General features: G+C 33.6%; 1 long non-coding RNA gene across 3 annotated transcripts in view; it reads left to right on the top strand.

Moving 5' to 3' along the window:
• Positions 1–25,132, top strand: part of LOC147584717 (uncharacterized) — a 218,358-nt gene that overhangs the window by 134,098 nt on the left and 59,128 nt on the right. Inside the window, exon 6 of one of the 3 annotated variants that reach the window (XR_015252698.1) lies at positions 1,044–1,194. The exons of the other annotated variants lie outside the window; for them this stretch is intronic. This is a non-coding gene — a long non-coding RNA (uncharacterized LOC147584717). Of the gene's footprint in view, positions 1–1,043; positions 1,195–25,132 lie in introns of those variants that run through there. 3 annotated transcript variants of the gene reach the window in all.

Here is a 25,132-nt window from a genome sequence, read left to right as displayed (position 1 = left end):
TCATTTTGATGACCCACACTTCATTACCTCTCTCTTCAATTGAACAAGAAAGATTCTTGGGCTCTCTTATGGGAGCCACAATCTTGGAATTAGGTCTATGCAAAAACCCTTGGAAATACTATATTTCACCTCATTTGTTTCTCTTTTCTCATGGACCATCATTTTTTTTTATTGTCATTTTGTTGTAGTTTATAACATAAGGGTAATTACAGAATATTTTGTTCACTCCTGGCCAGAAGAGAAAGCATCTTCAAAATGCAATTATGAAATGAAAGGGAAAAGACAATACAATTTCCCAAGGGATGCTGCATTTAGAATGAAATTTTTCTCAACAATAGAAGAACTTTCTTTTTGTTATTTTTAGAAAGTTGTTGGTGATGCATTAATGAAAATCCAAATTTTCAACTTCATCGATGACCATTAATGGTTACTGAAACTCATCAATGATGTATTAACTGATTCTTAACATCAGATATTTAGAAGGAATATTTGTGTAATATAGGTATGGTAACAAATTGTATTTCTTAAAATCTCTAAATTATTATTTATATTTCAATTCTGTTTTAGCTACGTAGATTTGATTTTAATACAATCCAGGCAATAAACAATGGCATAGATATTTCATTATTGTATGTGAGATTATTGACCGAAATGCTCTGAATAATTGGATGGAAACCTGTTAAAAGAAAAAAGGTCCAAAGAGAAATTATGATGATAATACAGATTATAAAATTCATTGGTCAAAATGTAACAATGACAGTGGTGATTTTCAAAGGTCATCAAAGTCTAATTCTTCCAGAAATTATTTTATTCAAATTTAATCCATTTTAGCTTTTACTGTCAGGGTAATTAACTTTCTCTGACCTATATTTTTAAACAATACACTAAGAAATTAATGTACTCTGATAACCACACATGTTGATTCTATATACTATATATATATATAAATAGCTGCATTTAAAAGGACAACAGGGCCAAAATGGTGTTATTTGTGCTAAGCCCCATGTCAGCAAGCCAAAATTTAATATCTAACCTAATTGCAGTTTCAGCTTCTCCCAGGAATGTGACCTTTAACCAGTCAATCCAGAATTACCTGGTCAGCACTAGTGAGGTGATCTGCCTGATAGACCCTCACCCTTCCCCCAAAGGAAGGTGACCTTGCCTGAAATAAATCATTCTTTTATTTATGACTCATTTGTCTCATCTCCTCTCTGCCTTTAAAAATCTTCCATTTTGTACAGCATCTCAGAGCTCCTTCCTATTTGCTAGATGTGATGCTTCCTGATTTACAAATTGTTGAATAAAGCCAACGAAATCTTTAAGTTTACTCCACTGAATTTTGTTTTTTAACAAGAGACAGTTTGCAATAAAGTCACTTATGATTACAAATGTAAATACAGATTTGTGCTAGTTATATGCATGTATGAATACAACCCAGACATATTTCAAAACATATTCAACAAATATATTTATGAGAAAGAATAATTCATTGGCTTGTAGGACTTACATATTTCATTTACACACATACACACACACATACACGTAGAAACCTAAATTTTCACTTTATATGTTTTTAACACAATAGACTCAGCTTGTTAAGGAAAAACCCCAGAACTCTGAAAATCACTGAAAATATTTAATTATAATAAAAAATAATGTTTTTATTTATTTTTGAGAGAGAGAGAGAGAGAGAGAGAGAGAGAGAGAAGGCAAGCACAAGCAGGGGAGGGGCAGAGAGAGAGGGAGACACAGAATGCGAAGAAGACTCCAAGCTCTGAGCTGTCAGCACAAAGCCCAACTCAGAGCCCCAACTTATGAATGGTGAGATCATGACCTGAGCCAGAGTCAGACGCTTAACCAACTGAGCCAGTCAGGCACCCCTTTAATTATAATTCTAAATCTTAGTTTTTACCTTTAATAATTTCAAAGGGGAAAAGTAAAATTTAAATAATTCTAAAGTTTTGTTTTTCTTTAAATTATAGGATGTTCTCCTAGAGAAGGACACAGAAGTGTGTCCTAAGTCTTTTTCAGATACGGGTCACTAGTCTTTTTTCAGAACCTTCCAGTAGAACCTCTTTGTCTATGTTCTATCTTTGCCCTGCTTTTTAAAAATAGTCCCAGGGTTCTTATAAACATAAGTTATTGGAAATAATTAATATGTTTAATGTGCCTTATTTGATTTTTATTCATGAATGTTTTTCAAGAGAAATGTATAAAAATAAAAAGTATAAAGAAATTGAAATTCAATTTGAAGACTAAACAGCTAAAATAATAATTAAATTTGAACTCATGAAACAAAATGTTTACTAATCTGATGAAAATTAGGTATTTCTTCAAGCCCCAAACTTCCCAAATCCAAAAGAGAAAAGAAACTAAAGGCATGCAAAATGTTGCGAATGTATAACTCAACCTAACTAGCAAATATGGAAACTGATGCAACTTTTTGTTAAACAACTTTTAAAATGTGTTGGTTTTCCACGATAGAGTATTGCTATTTTAAAGCTTTACACAACCTGTGGTCTGTGTTAATCCTAATCTGTTGTAAAAGCATAATAAGGTATGAGGAATAAACCTGTCCTCTAATATAAGATGTCATTGAGAAATGAAACCATTACTATTTTCAATTTATAAAATATAAAATTCTAATACAAAAAAACAGAAGTTAATTGCTTTGGTGCACCATGAATTATCACATTATATTAAACATTCATACATTTAAGAGAAAGGAAGAAAATGTGAATATCAATTCATATATTTGAGTTGTAGGAAAGCACAATGTTAACATCTTTCTGAAATGACAACAATTATGTTTTAAATTAGTATTTCAAAAATTGTCTACATATTTCTTTAGTATCTAAAAGGCCAACTTAAATACAAAGTGTAAAACTACTGGGTACACCAACTCAATTCTTTGCTTAGAAAACCTTGCACCACAGTTCTGGGCTGTGTTCAGTCAGAAGAAAGAGTACCCTTCTCTTTGGCCCAAAAAACATTATCATATCAATAAGCGAAACATGTGTGAGTCTACAAAGGTAACAGAAGATCTAAGTCTACCTCCCCTCTGCTCCCTAGAGCAGAAATATCGATTTAAAGCAGCCAAAATCTAAAGATGATCTAGACACAGGCTTGCCAATCCAGTTTTGTTTTGTTTTATCGTTTAACTCTCCCAAGGACTACATGGGATTGGTATTAGGGCATCAGGAAGAAAGAGAGCAAAGGGCAAATTTGACTAAGGTGTAAGGAATAGAGGTGCTAGAGAAGTTGAAGAAAGGAGAGAAAGAAGACATTCAATCAGGGGAAACAAATGTCTAAGAACCAGGACCAAACAGTCCTTCAATAAGAATCCTACTTCCCGTAAAAATCTGGAGATCCTTGTCCCTCTCTATAAAGAGAAGGTGGTAAATGGGCAAAGAAGGAAAATAACGCCTCTTGACCAATGAAGAACTCATCAATATGATCTGTACACTTTCCTTTGAAAAAGAAAAATGACAAACTCAGCAATGTTACGCTATACTGGTAAAACAATTTCTCTCGATAGTTTTCTAAGAAATAAAGTAGTATCGCTCTTGGTTCTTCCCATTTCTGATAACCGTCACTCAGTTTTAGATATGGTCTCTATGGTTTTAAAATAGTAAAGTCTTCCTCTTCCTCATGACACAAAAGTAATGAGGTTAAAAACAGAAGCAGTTTTGATTAAAAGCATATTGCTTCATGTAATAAGTTTAATGGGTAGTATTGACCTTTAAATCATAAAACACATCCATGAATCAGCTAAATAATAGGTCATCTGGCAAACAGAAGTTCTATTTCAGTTTATAAAGCAGAAACAGCTAGCAGACATGCTTTTGATGGCCAGTGAAATATTTCACAGTATAGAAATAAAACATTTTCTTACTCTATTAAAATGTTAGACTTTATTTACTTGAGTTCGTAACAGCGAGTTTCTTTCATATGCATATTAATTGTAAAGTATGAACATAAATTAAAAATATTTTTCCAGCAGTTTGGTATAAATTGTTGATCTTTTTAATGTGTTGGCATTTTAAGGAATGGTTGAAAATAATATAACTTTTGCTAAATTAAGCATTCGTCTCTCTGTTAGGAACTTACCTTGGGTTAAAAATCTTAATAAACAAGGTATAGTTTGGCCTTTTTGTGGAAAATGGATATAAGGTATTATCTTTGAGATCCTTTGAAATACTGCACCTTTTATATACAATCTAGCCTTTAATTTTCTAAAAACTTTTATGTAAATTGACTAAATGCAAATGAACAAATCTGGATGATGACTTCTTCCATATAATTTTATGTGCCAATTTTCCAAATAAAGATTTCTAATTAAATAAAAATCTCCTTGTATACACACAGTTTTTACTACTTCTGCCTAGAAGTATATAATTACTATATACTTTAATTTCCATTCTACTTCATTTATTATGTATGTTCCAAAAGTAGAGAAAGATGATTCTCTATTGTAATTTGTAAGAAAATTGAAAAATAATGAATTCACTTGAGTGTTCATCTATGATGAGTTTTTCTCAATATGTGTTTCTCTACTACCTGTAGATTTGCTCTAAATTGTGACTATAAAGTTACAGCATTTTTAGAAGATCAACTTGGGCAAATAGCATTCAAAAAGGAAACAGTCATTACTTTTCTCAGCAAAATCAACGTAAAACATGAATAAGATTATAAAAAATAAATACGAGGTGTAACTTAATGATGATGTTTTAGAAATTTAAACCTGAGTTACTAACATAAAGAATAGACAGTTATCTTACTCTCCCGGTTTCACACTCTTCTTCAAGACAGGAATTTGTTATTAGCACCTGGCCTCCAGGCTTGCTGTGAAGCCACACGGTTAAAAATCTAAACTTAGTCCAATCAGTTATCTCTATCATTATTGCCAGGCTCTATTTGAAGAAAAGCACCCTAGCTGGGCATCAGCCAGGAGTTCACTGAAGTCAGTATTAATGAGACTGACAGGAAGCAGGCAGTTATTTCTCCAGAGGGTGAAGTGTTACAAACTAGTGACCATGAAGAAGTTAAAGGAAAAGACAAATGGGACTGTTCCTTTTCTGGCTGAGAGCATATCTTATTGAGAACAATTCCTTAGGAGAAGTCAGAGTTCTGCTTTGATAAATACTGCCTGGGAAGGCCTCACTTTGATCTCTGCCTTATTTCAGGGGTAGACATCAAAATACACTTAATGAGCTTTAGTATCCACTTCAGGTGAAAATGGACTCAGGGAATTAGGAATTTTGAGGCCATATATTTTGATATCATTTTTCTAACTTTCATTTCTATCTCATATTTTACACATGAAGAACTTGAAGCAGAAGTTTACATAACTTGCTCAAATGGCAACTAAATTTAGGGCCAGAGACAGGTCTGAAATTTACTCTATTTGGCCTCCAGTCTGAAGTTCTTCTTTCTTCCACTTTTTTTCAGTGTGGTTCCCATATCATCCATATCGAGTGTCTTGTCATATTGGTGATACACACTTCTGCAAGACTGATTCAATGTGAAGTTTTTGGCTTTGCTTCTTATGTTTTTAATGTTTATTTATTTATTTTGAGAGAGAGCAAGCGTGCACTCATGCACACAGAAGCAGGGAAGGGTCAGAGAGAGCTGAGAGAGATAATCCCAAGCAGGCTTCTCACTGTCAGTACAGAGCCTGAGGTGGGACTTAATCTGGTTTTACAAACTGTGAGATAATGGCCTGAGCCAAAATCAAGACTCAGATGCTTAATTGACTGAGCCACCAAGGCACCCCTCAATGTGAAGTTTTTTTGACATATTCATAATACTGAGAATAATTTCATTAGATTTTATTAAATTTGTGCTGAAGATATTGGATGCTTTCTTTTCTTTTTTTCAATTTGAGACAGAGAGCACGAGCAAAGAAGAGGGGGCAAAACGGGGGAGAGAGTGCGAATCTTAAGCAGGCTCCCTGCTCAGCATGGAGCCTGATGCAAGGCTTGATCCCACAACCTTGGGATTATGACCTGAGCCAAAATCAAGAGTCAGATGCTCAACCAAATGAGCCACTCAGGCACCCCTTGGATGCTTTCTGTAAATTCATGCCCACTTTCCTATTCTTTGGATGAGTCAACTGGGATGGGGACATCATTAACCTTTCTCCTCAATCCAGAGTCCACATGTTAATCACTCATGTTCAATTTATAAGTGAAGTGAATGCAAAATCTTCATTCATCTGGGTCTTGTTTTTACATATATTATCGATTCTAATATTTATTATAATCAGTTTTCTCCTTTGAAGGAAGTGCATTGAGTATCCATAAATAATATTGTCTTTTTATATCCAAAAATATAAATAACTCTCAGAGAACCATATTTTGCTAGTGTATTCACATATAAATACAAATTGCATTAAATTAGAAATGTTATAAACTATAACATTATCATTGATCAAAATGGAGTCAAAGGGCACATTCATTAAAATATATAGTTGATTCTAGCTGCTACAGATATATGAAGCATATTTTTGTTACTTGTGAAATGTATATGTATATATACATACATATAAAAAATCCACATAAAAATACATTATATTATAAATCTTGAAGTAGTTTTACTTTTGTATGTAGGTTGATTATATATTAAATAATTTATTGAATTAAGGTGTCAAATTGTTTTAAAAATGTTGTCTTTATTTACTTTTGTTTCCTTAATGAAAAATTCTACTGCAATAAATTACATCTAAAAATATAAAATGAATAAAGTAATGTTATCAATATTAATACTTAATACCTTGCTATATTTAATTTTGAGTGATTATCTTATATCTAAAAGTAAATCTCTTCTTAAGCAATAATATAACCCTATATAAGCCTGAAGATATTAGTAAACTAGGGATTGGTGGTAAAATGGGGGGAATAAAAGTGTTCTCAGAATGGGAAGAGGGGAAACAATGTGGAGAAGTATTAAAATAGATTAATACAGCTTAAAAAACAGGCATATATTTGGTAGCACTCGAAAACTGAATTTTTGCTAGAATGGACACTTTATGTCCTAGTTAGAAAAGCTTAGTTCTTTTTTTCCCTTGAGACTTTGACACAAAATATCTTAAACTTCTATTGTGAGGAAAAATAAATAAAAATTCACATTAAAATCAGAGAGGATCATAACTTTTAAAAGGCTAAAAATTAAAGAGTTTGGATTCAACTGAGATTATACCTTAAGAAGAGAAAAAAATCTAAAGAAGAGAAAAATCTAAATTGTCACATTTATGTTAGATCAACCCTATTTATATAGAAAAGCGAATCATTTGGGAGAAATGAGAATAATTCAGTACATATCTATGAACAAATGGGTCTCAGCATTCTTGAAGTGTTCTTTCATAAAGGTTTCATTGCATGAATTGCCTCAGAATAGTCTAATTTTCAAAATGTTCTATCACAAGATGATTTCTGATGAAACATTACTGGCTACGGTTAGACTTTAATCCATATCATAATTTTATGCATGTGCTTTTCTACAAGCATAAGTGGATAGGATTGTGAGATAATTAATACAATTACTATGTGCTTGGATACATATGATTGCTTATCCTCTTTCACTTCACAAATATATAGTTAAGTGATATTGCATGACAAGGGCACAACTCTAAAATATTTAATAGAAAAAAATACCAAGGATACTTACTGGAAAAAAAAGTTGAATGCTACAGAATAGTTCTCCATAGTTTCAAAGCAATATAGCAGTTTGGCATTCCAATAATACTCCTTGTGAGAGGTATACTGTGTCTCATTGAAGTAAAAGAAACTAGTGATCCTTACTGAAGAAAACTGGCAGAGTTAATGACTTAATTTCTGTGTCTTCTATTTTTATTTAGTCACATGTCAGTTTTTATTGAACAAATTTGAATTTGATGATTGATGCTACCCAGATATTTGGGGATGTTATAGGGTTGGATTAATTAATTTATTTATTATCTCCACAAACCTATATTCTTTGAGCCAATTTCACTTGACAGACCAATTAGATGATAGGCCTTTCCTTCTTTAACTGGGATCTTTATAAATCAGACATATAATGAAATGTGTCAAAGGAAATGTGAAGCCACAGGACAATGATGACATAGCTTTAAAAAATCAGTTAACTTGAATATTTGAAGGAGAAACTTTTTCTATTTTAATGTCAATTGATAAATATGGAAGAAATGGTCAAGTTAAAAGACTATTTGGAAAAATCAGATGAAAATCATCAATGAATGAGTAAACTGCAATGAATTAAAATGACACATATTCACCAAGTATGTGAATGACAGACACATATTCACCAAGTACCCATATAATTTTTAGTTATAAGAGAAAAAAGAGAAAATTGGCATAAACTAACCTATGTAATAAATCAAACCAATATCAAGGGCCTCCTAATATAATACACTGGCAAGAATACAATGTCACTTACGTTGTTCATGCTTGCCCTGAAATGCATAACTGTAATATAATCATGAGGAAATGCCAGACAGACCCACATAATGGAACACCTTACAAAACAATGCTGCAACTATTTAAAAAGATTAAGGTCAATGAAGACAATAAAAGACTGTGAACTTTTGCAGATTAGAAGACAATAAAGAGATAAGACATGAAGACTAGTTGCAACATATTATAGAGGATTGTTTGATACAGGTTCAGCTTAGTTTTCTTTCTTTTTGCTATAGAAGACATTAATGGAACAATTGAGAAATATGAAAAAGTGTCTATAGAATAGATGATAGTTTTAGATGAATGTTAATACTGATAAGCTTTTATTCTTATTTTGGTAGGTACAACATGGTCATATAAACAAATGTCTTTTTTCCTAAGAAACACAACTGGAAATATTTAGAAGCGTAGGGACCATATGGCTGCAAATTATATTAAGATAACCAAAAAAATGTGATTGTGATCCCATAATTGATTGAGATTAATTTGTGGAAATTTTGGGATCTCATCTGTTTTATTTTTTTTTTTCCCAAATAAATTTTGCATTTACTACTACTTGGAGATAATATCACTTCTTTCTTCTTTTAATGTCCATGGTGTAATCTGAAATAATTATTTTCTATTTTTTCCATCTAACTCTGGCAACAGTAATTCTGAAATTTCCCTGGGGCCCACCCTACATTTTGCTGAAGAAATTAAGTTCTTAGATTTAGTTGGATTGCAGTTACCACTTTTGCTATTTAATAGTTAATTTTGTGTTTATGTCCTTTTAGGACATTTTTTAAGGTTATAAAGATACACTTCTGTATTTCCCCATATTTGTAAATATTCCATATTTAGTTCTATTAACTATTTTGATTTAATACTTGTAAATGGTTGTCAAGACTGAGAGGGTCTGAGATTTCATAATAGTCTTTAGTTCAGAAGTTAGCCTGTCACCAATTTATGGATGCTGGTAGAAGACTCAAGATCCCTGTCTCAGAAACAAAAAATAGTTTATTATGCACAGCAAAAGCAATAGTTGCAGTATCAACATTTGTATTAGTACTACAGTAACAATTTCTATAAGGTTGTATGAAGAGGTATAGATAAATCTAAGCAAGGAAAATACTGCATTAAGAAGAGAAAAAGAGAGAAACTCTAACTTAGTGATCCCAAGTTTTTAATAATGTGCAGTGAACATGCCTGCTGTTCACTCCAAAGGATGACACTGTCTCTGTTTTCCAAGGACATAATCAAAAATATTCTTTGTTTTAACAAAAGATGCCTATGATGTGTTTCCAAGGTTATTTGTGATACAAGCATCCTTCAGAAGATGGCCTTCAATAAAGACCATCAATGACTCTTCTCAGAAGTCATGGAGAAATGTTAAAGATTCATGAAGAGTTATCTCCCAAGAATATCCACCATCAATTTTTTCACCTTCCTTGTTTCTGATGAGTTTCTCTGAGTATGCCATTTTGTTGGTGTCTCTGAATAATCTGATGGACATTGGCTGTCACCAAATCCATTCAGTTTGTCTTGCAGAATTTACTTAAGGTTATTATCAATGGAATTTCAAGCAGAATGATGAGATTAAATAATATCCACCAAGGTCCCATACCTGACCTCCACAATGCCTATAAACCAACAAGGTCTACCTTAGAAATCCAGGTGGATTTCTCAAGTTTCTATTGACCTCTCTTCCTGCCCTGAGACATTAATCCAAGTATAGTAAGATGTGTTTATAATAGCAGACTAGGTTTTGGTTCCCAAGAGGAAAGCTTAAAGCCTTTCTGTTGTCCATAACAACCAAAGTGGAAAGAGGCTGAATGACTGATTTCCAAAGTAGAGATGAGTACTAATGGGTACTAATGAGTACTAATGAGTACTAATGAACATTTAAGCTAAAGTCAAGGACTTGGTTTTTCCTACATTTTCCAGTTGGATGGTTCTCATGGTAGAGACCACTGCATGCAGCATAAACATAAATAACAAGTCCCTTAACCCACTGCAAAGCTCCCCCAATGAACGAAAGGTAGCCTTATGTTAGATAGAACACAGTCTAAGGTCTGGATTTAAATAAATGAATCTACTGCATGTTTTTGGAAAAAATATCTGAGAACAACAATTGATCCAATGTAAGTTGTTAGCCTGTCATAAATTCATTGATGTTGGAAGACTTAAGACTCCTGGGTTATAGATTACTCACAGAAATCTGAATTGCCAAAATAACAATGTTTGTGTTCGTTCTCTGAATCCCAATCCCAACAGGATGATGTGAAAAGTGCCAAGAAATACCTGCACACAAACTGTATTATACTACAGAATCCTGATCATAGGGAACCCACATATTTTACAATAGATAGTAAACATTCCTGCTCTTTCGCAAATTATCTTTATTCACTAGACTATAAGCATGTCTGCCTCATGCCTCAGAGGAGGTAACCATCTTATTTCTTATTAAGACTGTTCAGAATACACATATCTTTGAAAGGATGGTCCAGTTAAGTGTCAATGTGTGAAGAGTTTAGGAGGCATCATTACTTGTGACAACAAGAAAAAAAGTAAAAACAAATTAACCACTGACTTTTCTTGGATCTATCAGAAAACTGAAGTCACAAGGAACACTGTCATTCTGAAATCTGGAGAAAAGGGTAAATACAGAGAATCACATTCAAGGTAAATTTGTCTAGAGCAGAATCTACTAAAGCTATAAACAGTTAGGACCACATAAACAGAAAATTTGATGAATTACTCCCAGCAGAATTACTTCCAGCAGACAAGCCTGAGAAGGAGTGATTTCAGGGGGCCTCACTCTTAGAGAACAACCATATTTTCTGGGTTTAAACCCTAGGAAAAACACCAGGTTCTCACAGTAAAGAGATAAATAAAAAACTTCATGTTTCTGGCAAGAGGAGGGGGAAATATTAGGGCAAAACAGACTTTATTAAAGACAAAGTAGACTTCAGGCAAGAATTATCAGAGATAAAGAAGGATGTTCTATAATCATAAACTTATTACGTGCCCAAGAAGACAGCAATCCTTACTGTGTGTGAGCCTAAGAACGCTGCACCAACATATACCTGGATATTCCCCAGTGTTTAAGGGGAAGCTTCCTTTCCTTGTGATTTCATGTTTGTCATTTGGGGTGACTTCTAGTGTAGTGAAACCATTGGCCTCTCACTGCTTTCTCAACTTTGCTAAAGGAAGTAGGAATGATTTATCTGGCAATTTTTTTAAAGCAGTGGTGGAAATATTTGTTGTTGCCGTTATTAGATATGCCTTCTGCAGAGCAGTTGTATTTTGATTTGCTCTTGTTATGTGATAAATGACTTACTCTCTGGTATCTTGTAGTTGTACAACTGTGCAAGTGATCCCGTCTCTTTATCTTCAGAGATAAAGTATTAGCAAATTAACAATCCCATTTATCAAATCTCTATTTTCCTATTCAGTTCCAAATGGTTCTGAATGGCAGAGGGGAAGACAGTCTTTTTGTTTGCTTTAGCTTGAATTTTTTTTTTTTTGCAGTAATTCCCCATAATTTCTACATGCTCCACAATGTTTCTACTTATTTTATTATATTTACCTTTATTTTATATGTTCCTTGTAATTTTTGTACTGTGCACTGTTTTTTTTTTCAATAAATATTTATGCAGTGGTAAGAAAAATAGACAATACCATCTGGCTTTTGAGTTATGAGGGAGAAAGGAATAATCAAATAATCACACCAAAATTTTTATAATTGTGATAAATACTGAGACAAAAAAGAACAAGGTGCTCTGATACCTTATACAAGAGAAATCTTTGGGGATTAGGTGAATGTGGGTCATGAATGCCTCTTTGATAAAGTGGCTTTTGACATGAAATCTAAAGACTAAATAGGAGTTTATTATTATTTCTGAGGCAACATAAAGAACATAGACATTATTACTTCTTTGAGCCAGACAATATTTTTTTCTTGATGTAGGCCAGAGATTGGCAAACATCTTTGGTTAAAAACTGGGTAATAAAAATTTTTAGCTTTGTGAGTACATGGTTTCTGTTACAACTCCTGAACTCTACACTGTAGTAGGAAGGTAGTCACTGATGATATAAATGAATGCACATGGCTCATTCTAAAAACCTATTTTTAAAAAACAAGTGATGGACTTATCCCTGGCCAGCCTAATAATATATTACATTGTTTATTGCTACTAAAAATATATTTACATTAAATTCTTTTAAATAAGGAGTTTGCATCCTATTTTTAAATTGCTTCTTCATCTAACTGAAGGAGTGTGCATGTGTAACTACTGAATTGCACTTGTTTAATTCATTTTACCACATGCATTTTTAAACTTTTTTATCTATATATCATTTTTATCTTCCAGATATGTTATTCTCAAGACCAAAATCATATTCAATGTCTTTATAACAGTTAATGATTACAAATGAGACACTGTCAAGAAAATTGTTTTCCAAAGCGCGTTCCGCGGACTACAGAACCTTTGAGATGCTACCCAAAATAGCATCTTAAATAAGTTTAGAAATCACTGTATGTCATTGGTTCCCAAATTCCAAACTAACACTGTATTATATGCAGAGAAAAATGAGAAAAATGAAGAATATGGGGTTGGTTTTGAAAAATATAAATGTATTTATTTTAAGACTTAAGTTGAAATTGTAGCTTTCATATATTTCAGGGAAAGTAAGTATGTACTTCAAAGAAATATTGGTAATGGTAGGTTATTTCATTATATTATTCTAGAGAGTAAATATTTTACAACTCACAAATAAACTTTAATTTCTGTTCACTGTACCCATATCTCATACCCTAGGACCCACTAAGGAATATGGATAGAATCTTGAGGATTGCACTTGCATTTGCCAATGCTTTTAATACACTGACATTGAACAAATCAAGCCCTGAAATTTGAAATATTTTAGCTCAGAGAGGTACTCTTTTATTAACTACTCTCTTTCTGACTGAATTCCTCTATAAGTATGTTTGCTCTATTCTCCCAGTTTCAAGGTAATACTGCTTATATCACTAGTTCTAACCTTCCCTTAGAAAAGTTCTTGCAATGAGGTAACTATGGGTATCCCATATGTACTTGTTGATAAGAAAAAAGTAACCTGTAAACAGTCTATTATCTTTGTCATTTACAAAAGAAAAAATATGCTAAAATATGTTCTTTGAGTGTTTTTTGACATGCTGTGCTGCCATGCTAATGTGTTTGCTTTAAGAGTCTCTTATTCTTCATTATGTAACTGATTATCAGATTGTTCTTTGTGACATGTTAATCAGAGTAACCCAGAACAACAACAACAAAAAAACTGACTCAAAAACATCGCTCTATTATCTTTTAAGAAATTGGCACACTAGCTTGTTGGACTCAAACAATTGATAAATAATAATCCAAACTGTTGTTGTCCAAACCATTTGACCTACTTGTATTGTCTGGTCACCTAGCCTTCCTTTCTCTTTTGCCAAAGATTTCATTTCAGTGTAGTCTCCTCATTCCCAGGAGTTTCTTTCAATGTTCACCCACAAAGTGGGAGGTAGTATGAGTTAAAGGCAAATTTCTGGATACCTATGAACATTTTTTCCCATGTTGAATCAATTGTTCTGACTCTCACAGTGATGAAGTGTGAGAAATGGATACATTGATTACTTAATGGGCTCTCAACTTTCAAATATTTTATTCAGGCAAGCAGTTTTGTACTTTTAATTTTCTTATGTAGGGCAATCTCTTAATATTGATATTCATTTATTCATAAATGGATTGTATTCTTTTCACAAAGTATGTGTATTTGGGTCCTAGTTACAAATTTTTCCTAGCAAGATTTTGCTAGCAAAATTAAGCCAAGCTGAATCATGGATAACATAAATGAGTATAAGATCAGCAAGGGCAGAAGCAATCTTCATAATGGGCTGGAAGTTATAGCCCATGGGAGATGAGATGGCCAAAAAATGAGCTAAAGTTTAAAGCTGATACAAAGGTAGCCAGTGTGAGCCTAAAGGGCTTAGTGGATAATGTTCTCATTAAATGATTGCTTCCAACTTTCTGGTTGACTGGAAGTAAAAGGAAAAAAAAAAGCATATATAATTCAGTGTTCACCAAGTTGTTCAAACAAAAATTTTCACTTGATAACTAGGATAAATGACGTAAATTTGCATTTACTTTATCTAAAATAAAACAATATATTGAGGCACCTGAGTGGCTCAATTGGTTAAGTGACCGACTTCGGCTCAGGCCATGATCTCACGGTTCATGGGTTCTAGCCCCGCACTGGGCTCTGTGCTGAACGCTTGCTCGGAGCCTGGAGCCTGCTTCAGATTCTGTGTCTCGATCTTTCTCTGTCTCTCCCCCGCTTGTGCTCTGTCTCACTCTGTCTCTCAACAATAAATAAATGTAAAAAAACAAATTAAAAAAAATAAAACAATATAACAATTCTGAGAAAAACCTTTTCTATTGAAATATTAAATATGAGTTAGAAATATTTGACGTTAGAATAAAAAGTTCTTGGGACGCCTGGTGGCTTGGTCAGTTAAGCATCTGATTCTTGATTTTGGCTCAGGTCATGATCTCATGGCTCCTACGATGGAGCATCACATTAGGCTCTTCACTGACTGCATGGAACCTGCTTGGGATTCTCTCTTTCTCTCCCTATCTGCCACTACCCCACTCATGCTCTCTCTCTCTCTCTCTCTCAAAATAAATAAATAAACTAAAAAATAAAAAAAGAAAGAAAAAGCCTTGTGGATATTTTCAATGGATTTTTACACTTACTGAAAAAAATACCTTTCCTTCAATTAAATAGTAAACATTTGATTTATTTATAGACAACTATGGTTTTGGTATTATATTTTTATATTCTATAAATTATGCTTTTTAATATCTTAAAATATTCAGGAATATAGAATCACTAGCAGTTTATTTTAATAATTGCAACCTGTTTTTAATAAAACTTTGGGGAAATAATTTTTTAATACGCATTTAATTCAATTAAGTTGTCCATGATATCCTCTCTGATGGCAATGATGAGCTACCATTTAAGAGGCAGACTGCTAGGAAAGCCTACCAAAACCCCATCAATTTTTCATGTTAATGAGAAATAAAATTTCATTGTTTAGTCACTGATATTTTGAGATTACTATTATTGTAGCTAAAATTAACCTTATCTGAACATTGCAGTGCCATATTATGCTGTTTGTACAATTTTTGTATCATCCATTAGAAATGATAAAGCTCATATACCTTCTTCTCTCTCCGGTTTAGGCTTATTAAATCAAATGGTGAACCACACAAGGAAGTAAAAACACTGTCATCCACCTCCTATTTTCTTTAATCATCTCAGGATGTAAAAGAAATGACTAATGTAGAAATCACTTAAAGACTAATTTTTCCTTTAAATTAAATCCACTAATGCATATATACTTGTGAATCTGACTTATCCATTCTACTATATTGAAAAAGCCTCTATGGGAGAAAAGCTTTTAACATATTCATATTTGTATCCTCTATATCATTAGCGAATGGTACATGATTAAAACTGCAAGATGGAGTTGAAAATCTATTCTCATGTGATAGTTTCAGCATTGCTCACTGTCTTATTGGTTCAGCTTTGGAAGAGCTAAAGTTTAAAAAGGTTCATCTTGGAGGTTCCTGATTGGCTCAGTCAATAGAGCATGTAACTCTTGCCCCCAGGGTTGTGAGTTCAAGCCCCACACTGGACATGAAGCCTACTTAAAAAAAAAAATTAAAGGTTCTTCTTGAACCGGGTTTTAAAATATTTTTCCGAGAAATGAATATACCATTTTAATATAATTTTATCAACTCAATATCTATGGTATCATTGAACTTTGTTCTAGCTTTATTTTTTGACTATGTAACTTAGACTACATTATATATTTATATAATAGTAAAGGGTCTCCTTGGGTTTTCAGTCACCCACGAGGCAACTCTTGTGGGTAAGGCCCTCAGTTATTTTAGAAATGGTCAGGAAATCATTCTGCACAGTTTTTTGCAGGGTATATGGGGTACCTTCAAATCCCTAGAAATTGAAAGTTTTGGTTAAAACAATATATGGCAATTCAAAACTGATGACCAAGAGCATAGCACTACTAAGAATAACCTGTCAAAGAAAGAAAAATATTACTGGGATGTGACAAGGAAATTTCAACGTGCACAAAGAAAGTTCAAGAATCTACATTGATTCCAGTGTGTGATTCTGTAAAGGAAGAAAAATCTTCTAGAAATAACTGAAATCATTATACATCTATTTGTCCAAAGCTATAAATGTTCAACACCAAGAGTGAACTCCTTGGTAAATTATGGATTTTGGGTGATTTTGATGTGTCCATGTTAGTTTATCCTTGGGAAAAAAATAAAAGTACCACTCTGGTGAGTGATGTTGATAATGGAAGGGGTTATATAAATGTGGTGCCAGGGAGTATATGGGAACTCTCTGTAACTCCTTAATTTTGTTGTAAACCTAAAACTTCTCTAAAAAAATAGTCTTTAAAAATTTACTTATCTTATAGTTAAAAACTCAAAACTCTATTTCAGTGGCTCTAGAAAAACTATTTCTGATACATAAATTTCCTAATCATAGTTTCCATAGATGTTAAGACAAATATCCTAATCATAGTTTCCATAGATGTTAAGACAAATATATAGTTAAAAATTTGTCTACACTGATGTTTTTATACCTTTTGATCCTTTTTTTTCAAATATCTTTTGATTCTTAAGCAAATCAGGACAGAAAAAGAAACAGATGTTTAAGAATGACCTGTGATAGGGAATCACAATTAGAAATAAAATCTTCTCCCAATTAAGAAAATTTCTCCATAAACGTAGTAGACAAAGAAAACTGTGTTATTGAAAAAGCATTAAACCAGAGTGTGATGCACATTACAGGCAAACCACTAAGAGATTGCAAAGACAGAAAGAAATCTCACCATTTTATATAGCTTAGGAGAGCAAACCCATTACACACGTATTCTCAAGATAAACAATAACCAGTCTTCATGTAAGAGGATTTGACAAGACCATTTGTCACACAGATTCGTCCTAGATTTACCTGGTAAAAGGGATTATGCTCTGTGTTAGCCAATTGGCTTCATACAGAGGAAAAACAAATTTCTGGTATCTTTAAGACAGGAGATGGTTTTGCAATCTGGAACAAAGTGCCCACTGAAGTCGGGTTTCTATCCAATCAGAGAAACATGGAGATAGGGGTGCTATCATCCTTGATGCTTACATTTCAGTGAGATGGTTCCTGAGTCCTTAAGAAAGGCATTCCTGGGTCATAAAGCAGTCAAAAGTCCTATGTAGTTTTCAAAAAGATTTACATACATTTCAACAAGAGAAGTGTTCCCAATTATAAACTTTCTAATTCTTCCTTAATTTCAACAGGGAGAATTAAGCCTCTTCTTTTTTAATTTGTATTTTTCCTTACATCTAAAATATAATATTGTCTAGGATTTAATGAAATTTCTTCTCCTAAAATAAATTCATGGGGTGCTTGGGTGGTGCAGTGAGTTAAGCATCCGACTCTTGATCTGGGTTCAGGTCATGATTTCACAGTTCATGAGTTCAAGCCCTGCATCTGTGCCATCAGCACAGAGCCTGCTTGAGATTCTGTCTCCCCTTCTCCCTGCCCCTCCTCCACTTATGCGCACTCTCTTTCACTCTCAAAATAAATAAATAAACTAAAAAAATTAAAAATAAAATAAATTCATAAGGATTATGTCATACAAGATTTAGAAGACAGGTAGAACCCAAACAAAGGAAACAGCAATACTGACATGATGATATACCCACAAAAAACTATTTCCAGAGAAATTAACAACTACCTTAGTTAAATGATGACACTGTTAGATATCTAAAAATATGACAATTCAGTATCAGAATGGGCATGATTTTATTTCCAAAATTATTCCCTACAAGAGTGTAAGGAGGAGTTATGTCAACATGGTTTTCCATATAAATTCTGTAAAGGATGATTTTATTGAAAACTTAAGTTTTATAAAGCAAGTCATAAGAAATGACTCTAAGAGCTTTAATCATCCCAAGGCATACCTGCCAAATGTCATTTTGTCCATTGAATATTTTATTTTCTCAAAGCAAGCTATAATCTCTAATCAGGGACTTTCATCATGGTCAAAATATTTTTTATTCATGCCTTAAGTGTGTGGCTGTGTTCAACTTGAAAACCACCTAACAAAACCTTTCAAAGACTTTGAAACCCTTGTTTCAGAAAAGTTCTTGTTCCCCGAGCTACTCAGTATTTATAATTTGTTATTCATCTAAATAAATAGCAAATAATAGATAGAATAAATTCTAATATTTATAACCAATAACAATAAAACAATTTTTACAGTCTGGGAAATTTGGAGCATATGCAGTTCTCATTATATTAGTTTTAAAACTCAGTGCTGTGAGATGCATGGGTAATTTAAGGATGGAATGCTCAATGTTCATCTCATCAGAAGCAGTAAAAGAAAGTCCAGGAAAACTTCAACAAAGAATATATAGTATTTTTTACAGTTACAGGGAGGTTCTCTCTGACAAAAGTGATTCACAAAGAGGTTTTTATTCAGCCATAATCAAAAGAATGAAATCTTGCCATTTGCAATGAAGTGGATGAATCTAGAATGTATTATGCTAAGCAAAATAAGTCAGTCAAAGAAAGATAAATACCATATGATTTCATTCATATGTGGAATCAAGAAATAACAGATGAACTAAGGGGGAAAAAGAGGCAAATCATCAAACAGACTCTTAACTATGGAGAACAAACAGGGTTTCTGGAGGAGAGGTGGGCAGGGGATGGGTTAAAAGTGTGATGGTTATTAAGGAGGACACTTGTTGTGATGAGTCTTGGGTGTTATATGGAAGTTATGAATTGCTGAATTCTAATCCTGAAACCAATATTGCACTGTATGTTAACTAACTAAAATTTAAAATTTTTTTTTCAACGTTTTTTTATTTATTTTTGGGACAGAGAGAGACAGAGAATGAACGGGGGAGGGGCAGAGAGAGAGGGAGACACAGAATCTGAAACAGGCTCCAGGCTCTGAGCCATCAGCCCAGAGCCCGACGCGGGGCTCGAACTCACGGAGCGCGAGATCGTGACCTGGCTGAAGTCGGACGCTTAACCGACTGCGCCACCCAGGCGCCCCACTAACTAAAATTTAAATTAGAGAGAGAGAGAGAGAGAGAGAGAGAACAAGCCCCAAATGGGGTCATTTGTGCCCAAACTTGTCACCAAATCACGAATTAATATCTAACCTGATTGCAGTTCCAGCCTCTCCTACAAGTCTAATCTTAACCAGTAATTTCCTGGTCAACACTAGTGAAGTAATCCACCTGATAGACCCCTCATTTTCCCCTAAGGAAGGTGGCCTTGCCTGAAATACTCTACTCTTTGTCCTGCCTCCTTCTGCCTAAAAAAGTCTTCCATTTTGTAAGGCTCCTCAGAGCTCCTTTTCTATGTGCTAGATGGGATGCTACCTGAATTATGAATCTATGAATAAAGACAGTAAGATCTTTAAAATTTATTCAGTTGAATTTCGCTGTTTAATACACTACTTGAGTGATTGGTGTGAATGAACCCAAAACCACCTTTATGCTTCTCTTTAGTTGGCATAAAAAGCAGGGATGTAATGAGCACTTCAAGATAGCTGAGTAGTTCCTGTTGACTATCAAGCATGGAGGAAATTCAGTGTTTGAATGAACAATAACAACTAAGTGGTAGTTCCCAATGTTTCTAAAATACAACAGAGACAAAATAAACTTAAAAGTTACTAAATGATTAAATAGTTGCAACTTCAAAAATCTAATAGAATGAGGAGTGCCTGGGTGGCTCAGTGAGTCATCCTGACTCTGGATTTGGGTCAGGTCATGATCTCATGGGTTCATGAGTTTGAACCCTGCATTGGGCTCATCACTGGCAGCATGGAGCCTGCTTGGGATTCTCTTTCTCACTCTCTCTCTTCCTCTCCCCTGTTCGAACTCTCTGTCTCTCTCTTTCATTCTAATATAATAATCTAAGCTAAACTAAGATAAACTAAACTAAACTAATCTAAAAAAAATTAAGTTCTTTTAAATTTGGTTCAATTAATTAGCATTAGTACACCAGTAAATCATTGAACTCTCATTACTGCCCACCTTCCCTTTTCTTTTTCTTCCTTTTAGTGGGTGAATCACTTCCCAGGACAATATTTATTTTTCTACCAGTGTATTAGAGGGATGTAAGGGGACATTTCTCTTCTCTGTTTTACTTCTAAACTTTTAGTTTTAGATGCTTCTGATTTGGTTTGTAGTGGTTTTTACACGACTAATGATTACCTGGAACTAAAAGCTACATCATCACAGATTCCCCACATACTCAAGCCCATGAATTTACCTCACCTCATACTTTGAAATAAACACTCATTTTTTTCCTGGCCTGTTAATTTGATTTTCTTCTATGTATGATTATTACCTTTGATGTCAATGGCTTTCCTAATTTTCACCTTTATCAATACTTATTGAATGGTAACAATTCATCTATTTCCATATCATGTAAGTAGTGCTAAATTATTTAAACAAGGAGGCTGTTGAACAGAAGTAGCTCTAATGCAGTGGTAGCCTACATAAGCAAACCAAAATCTAAGCCTGTAAATGCCTCAAGATTATGAAATCAAACCTAAGAACAACAAATCACAAGTACCCAACTAGGCTTTAAGCTATAGCCAATGAAACAATTATCAAATGATAACTCAATTTACTTTCTAGCTGCCATTTTTGGTTCTCAAGAGCTACTGGTCATCAACATGTTACACAGGATTTTAACTTTGATAAGATAATTGCTTTTGTAAAATAAAACTACAAACAATTCCAAAGATAGATCATTCTCAAATATTTTAATAATAGCGAAGTCCTCTTTTTTAACAGCCTGAAGGAAAATGAAAAAGCATGAGAAAAGGTTATTTTAAAAAAGGAAAAGATCTCTCTATATTTTTTCTAAGTAGCTGTATTCAGTTAAGACCTATAGGCTAAGCAAACCACATGTGTTACTGCAGTTACCCTCAAAATTAACACTTTGATTTGGGTACCAATGAGGAAATTAATACTCAAAAATTTTAGGCAAATTTTGTAAGTTCTTTTACAGAGGAAAAAAAAAGGAAGATCCAAAATCATGGATGTCAAATCAATGTCCTATACACTCTCTTAAACTATATCAAAAAGTGAATAAAATTTTCAAGTATAAAACTCCTAGAAGAAAATGTAGGACAAAAGAAATTTCAGTTGCTTTGAAAATGGCCATACAGGGGCGCCTGGGTGGCGCAGTCGGTTAAGCGTCCGACTTCAGCCAGGTCACGATCTCGCGGTCCGTGAGTTCGAGCCCCGCGTCGGGCTCTGGGCTGATGGCTCAGAGCCTGGAGCCTGTTTCAGATTCTGTGTCTCCCTCTCTCTCTGCCCCTCCCCTGCTCGTGCTCTGTCTCTCTCTGTCTCAAAAATAAATAAGACATTTAAAAAAAATTTAAAAAAAAAAATAAAAAAAAAATAAAATGGCCATACAAACATTTTTCTAGATGTGTTTCCTTTGGCAAGGGAAACAAAAGCAAAATTCAACTATTGGGACCACACAAAAATTAAAAGCTTTTGCAAAGCAAATGAAACCATCAGCAAAGCAAAGAGGCAACCCACTAAATGGAAGAATATATTTGTAAATGATATATATGATAAGGGGTTAAGTTCCAAAATAAAAGGAACTTATATAACCCAACACCAAAATCATCATCATCATCATCATCATCTGATTAAAAATGGGCAGAGGACATGAATTGACATTTCTCCAAAGAAGACATACAGATGGCCAAAAGACACATGAAAAGATGTTCAACATCACCCATCAACGGGGAAATTCAAATTGTACCACGAGATATCCCCTTAAACAAGTCAGAATGGCTAAAATCAAAAGAACAAGAAATAACAAGTGTGGGTGAGGTTGTGAGAAAAAGGAATCCTCATAACTGCTGGTTTATGGAATGCAAATTGGTACAGCCACTGTAGAAAACAATATGGATGTTCCTCAAAAAATAAAAATAGAATTACCATATGATCTAGTAATTACTGAGTATTTACTCAAAGAAAGAAAACACTAATCTGAAAAGATACACACACCCCTATGTTTATTGCAGCATTATTTATAATAGCCAAGATATGGAAGCAATCCAAGTGTCCCCTGATAGATGACAGATGAATGGATAAAAAAAATGGTGGTATATACATATAATGGAATATTACTCAGCCATAACAAAAACAAGATCTTGCCATTTGCAACAACATGCATGGACCTACAGGGTAAAATGCTAAGTGAAATAAGTCAATGAGAGAAAAACAAATACCGTATGATTTCATTTATATGTGGAATTTAAGAAAAAAAACAATTGAACAAAGAAAATAAAAGAGACAAACAAACAAAACAGCAGACTCGAATACAGAGAACAAACTGGTGGTTGCCAGCGGGAAGGTGGTGGGGGGGGATGGGTGAAACAGATAAAGGAGTCATTGTATTCTACACCAGAAACTAACATAACACTGTATGTTAATTATATTTCAATAAAAAAAAAAAGAAAAAAATTGCTCTATCAGTTCTTAGCAGAATGACATAGGATAAATTCTCTGATCTTCAGCTTCTTGTGATTTTGTAATATGGAAATCCTGTTATATGGAAATAATGCTACTGATAACTGGTATATAATAGATGAGGAAAAAAATTTTCTCACTCTTCTCAATAGTTTAATAAACGGACAGCTATTCAAGGGTGTTAGGTTGTATATATGACGTTTGTTAAACTTGATAAAGTGTTAAGTAAGCGGATAGGCTTTGGTGGGGACAGTTTAGTATCTAGACAGTTGCATAAACAAGATGTAGAAATAAAAAATTCAAGTATATAGATCTTTACAAGTCCAACATTGTCCTTTAGTATACCTTTATCTGTTTTCTTATGTTTGTTTTAACCAGTGTAGAGTAGTAGAAAAGCAAGTTGGGGAATGGGGTAAGATGTAAGCAGATCATGGAAAGCAATGATGAAGCATATTCTAATAGTTAATGGTGTAGACGTAAAGGTGGGACATAATGTCTTAATATGAACTTTTTGTAACTAACAAAATGGGTGATATGATAACTAGGAAAGTTTGGGGCCAGGAAAAGCTTAATAAGAGATCTCCACTTTCTCAAATATCCTCCTCAACAGCTATGAGGTTTGAGATTACAGTTCGGCAGAAGAAAAAAATTTTGAGGCTGCACCCAGCTGAAAATATGAAACAGCTCATTTTCTTTTTCCAAAAGATTATTTTAAAAATCTACTACATAGGGAAAATGAAACAACGAAACAACCTTTGTCTAGACAAAGGATCCAGCACATGTACATTCCAGGCTCTATTCTGTTACTTACTTACTTACTTATTTTATTTATTTATTTATTTATTTATTTATTTATTATAGTATCTATTTATTTTTTTCAGATACTACTTACTTTTTTATGCTGTGCTTCTGAACAGATTGTTGGTTTCAGTATAGCTGAGATGTTAATCACTTGCTGGCACACTGAAAGTGCTCAACAAACAGTTGTTAACTGATGGACTGAGAAACTTCTATGCCAATCTAGAGTTTATTACATATGACCTCTTTTGGGTCTGGAATAGACTTGAATAAGGGAAACATCAGACACCATTTCCTAAATAACCATAATTAATTTGAAGAACACACACACACACACACACACTACATATTCCCAACTTGACATCATGAATCTATGACATAATTCCCATTTGATGCCAAAGGGAAACACTCTGCCTGTCTCCTTTTAGGAGACTGCCTCAGTAAAGCACCTACCCTCATCCAGAAACTGGGATATAACTGGGCTATATATTCCTTGATGACCACATTTCAGAGAGATTCCTCTAAAGTCTTTGAAAATATATTTTGGGTTATAAAATTGGCAAACGGCTTTTTAAAAGATTTACACCTCAAAGGGATGGAGAAAGAACTCAAAAGTTTTCTAAAGTAAATGCTCTAAGAAAAGGGATGTAGGAGCTTAAAGTCAGAAGACTAAGATTTAGTCAAGCTGGGGCGCCTGCGTGGCTCAGCTGATTAAGCGTCTGACTCTCGATTTCAGTTCAGGTCTTGATATCTCAGTTCATGGGATCAAACCCCTCACTGGGCTGTGCACTGACAGCATGGAGCCTGCCTGGGATTCTCTCTCTTCATCTCTCTCTGCCCCTCCCACACCGGTGTTCTCTCTCCTTCTCTCTCTCAAAAACAAAAACATATTTATTTAAAAAAATAAAAATAATAAAATTTAGTCAAGCTGAGGGAAATGTTAAGGTCAATAGACATAAACCACTTGGTCAATAGACATAAACCACTTACGAAAAATCAACTAGAATCCATAAAACCATACAAGTTTGCAGGCAAATAAAAAAGTTCATAAAAAGTGTATTTAAATTTTCGTTAGTTCTGTGACCTATTTCTTATCAAGTGCATTTTGATTTCTTTCAAACTCAGAGAAACTGAAATTATACCTTCTAACACAATATAAATGACTTATCACTAGTTTGAAATTGATTATATTTCACATTGGGAACAATTTAAATCTAAAAGGACAAAGTATCATGTTTAACGTTGAACCTTGCCCTATAGTATGATTGAAAT

The sequence above is a fragment of the Puma concolor genome, chromosome A1 (assembly GCF_028749965.1).
Source record: "Puma concolor isolate L17-30 chromosome A1, mPumCon1.1.hap2, whole genome shotgun sequence".
Taxonomy (NCBI): domain Eukaryota; kingdom Metazoa; phylum Chordata; class Mammalia; order Carnivora; family Felidae; genus Puma; species Puma concolor.
The sequence above is the reverse complement of the archived record's forward strand: the minus strand, read 5'-3'. Positions and strand labels throughout refer to the sequence as shown.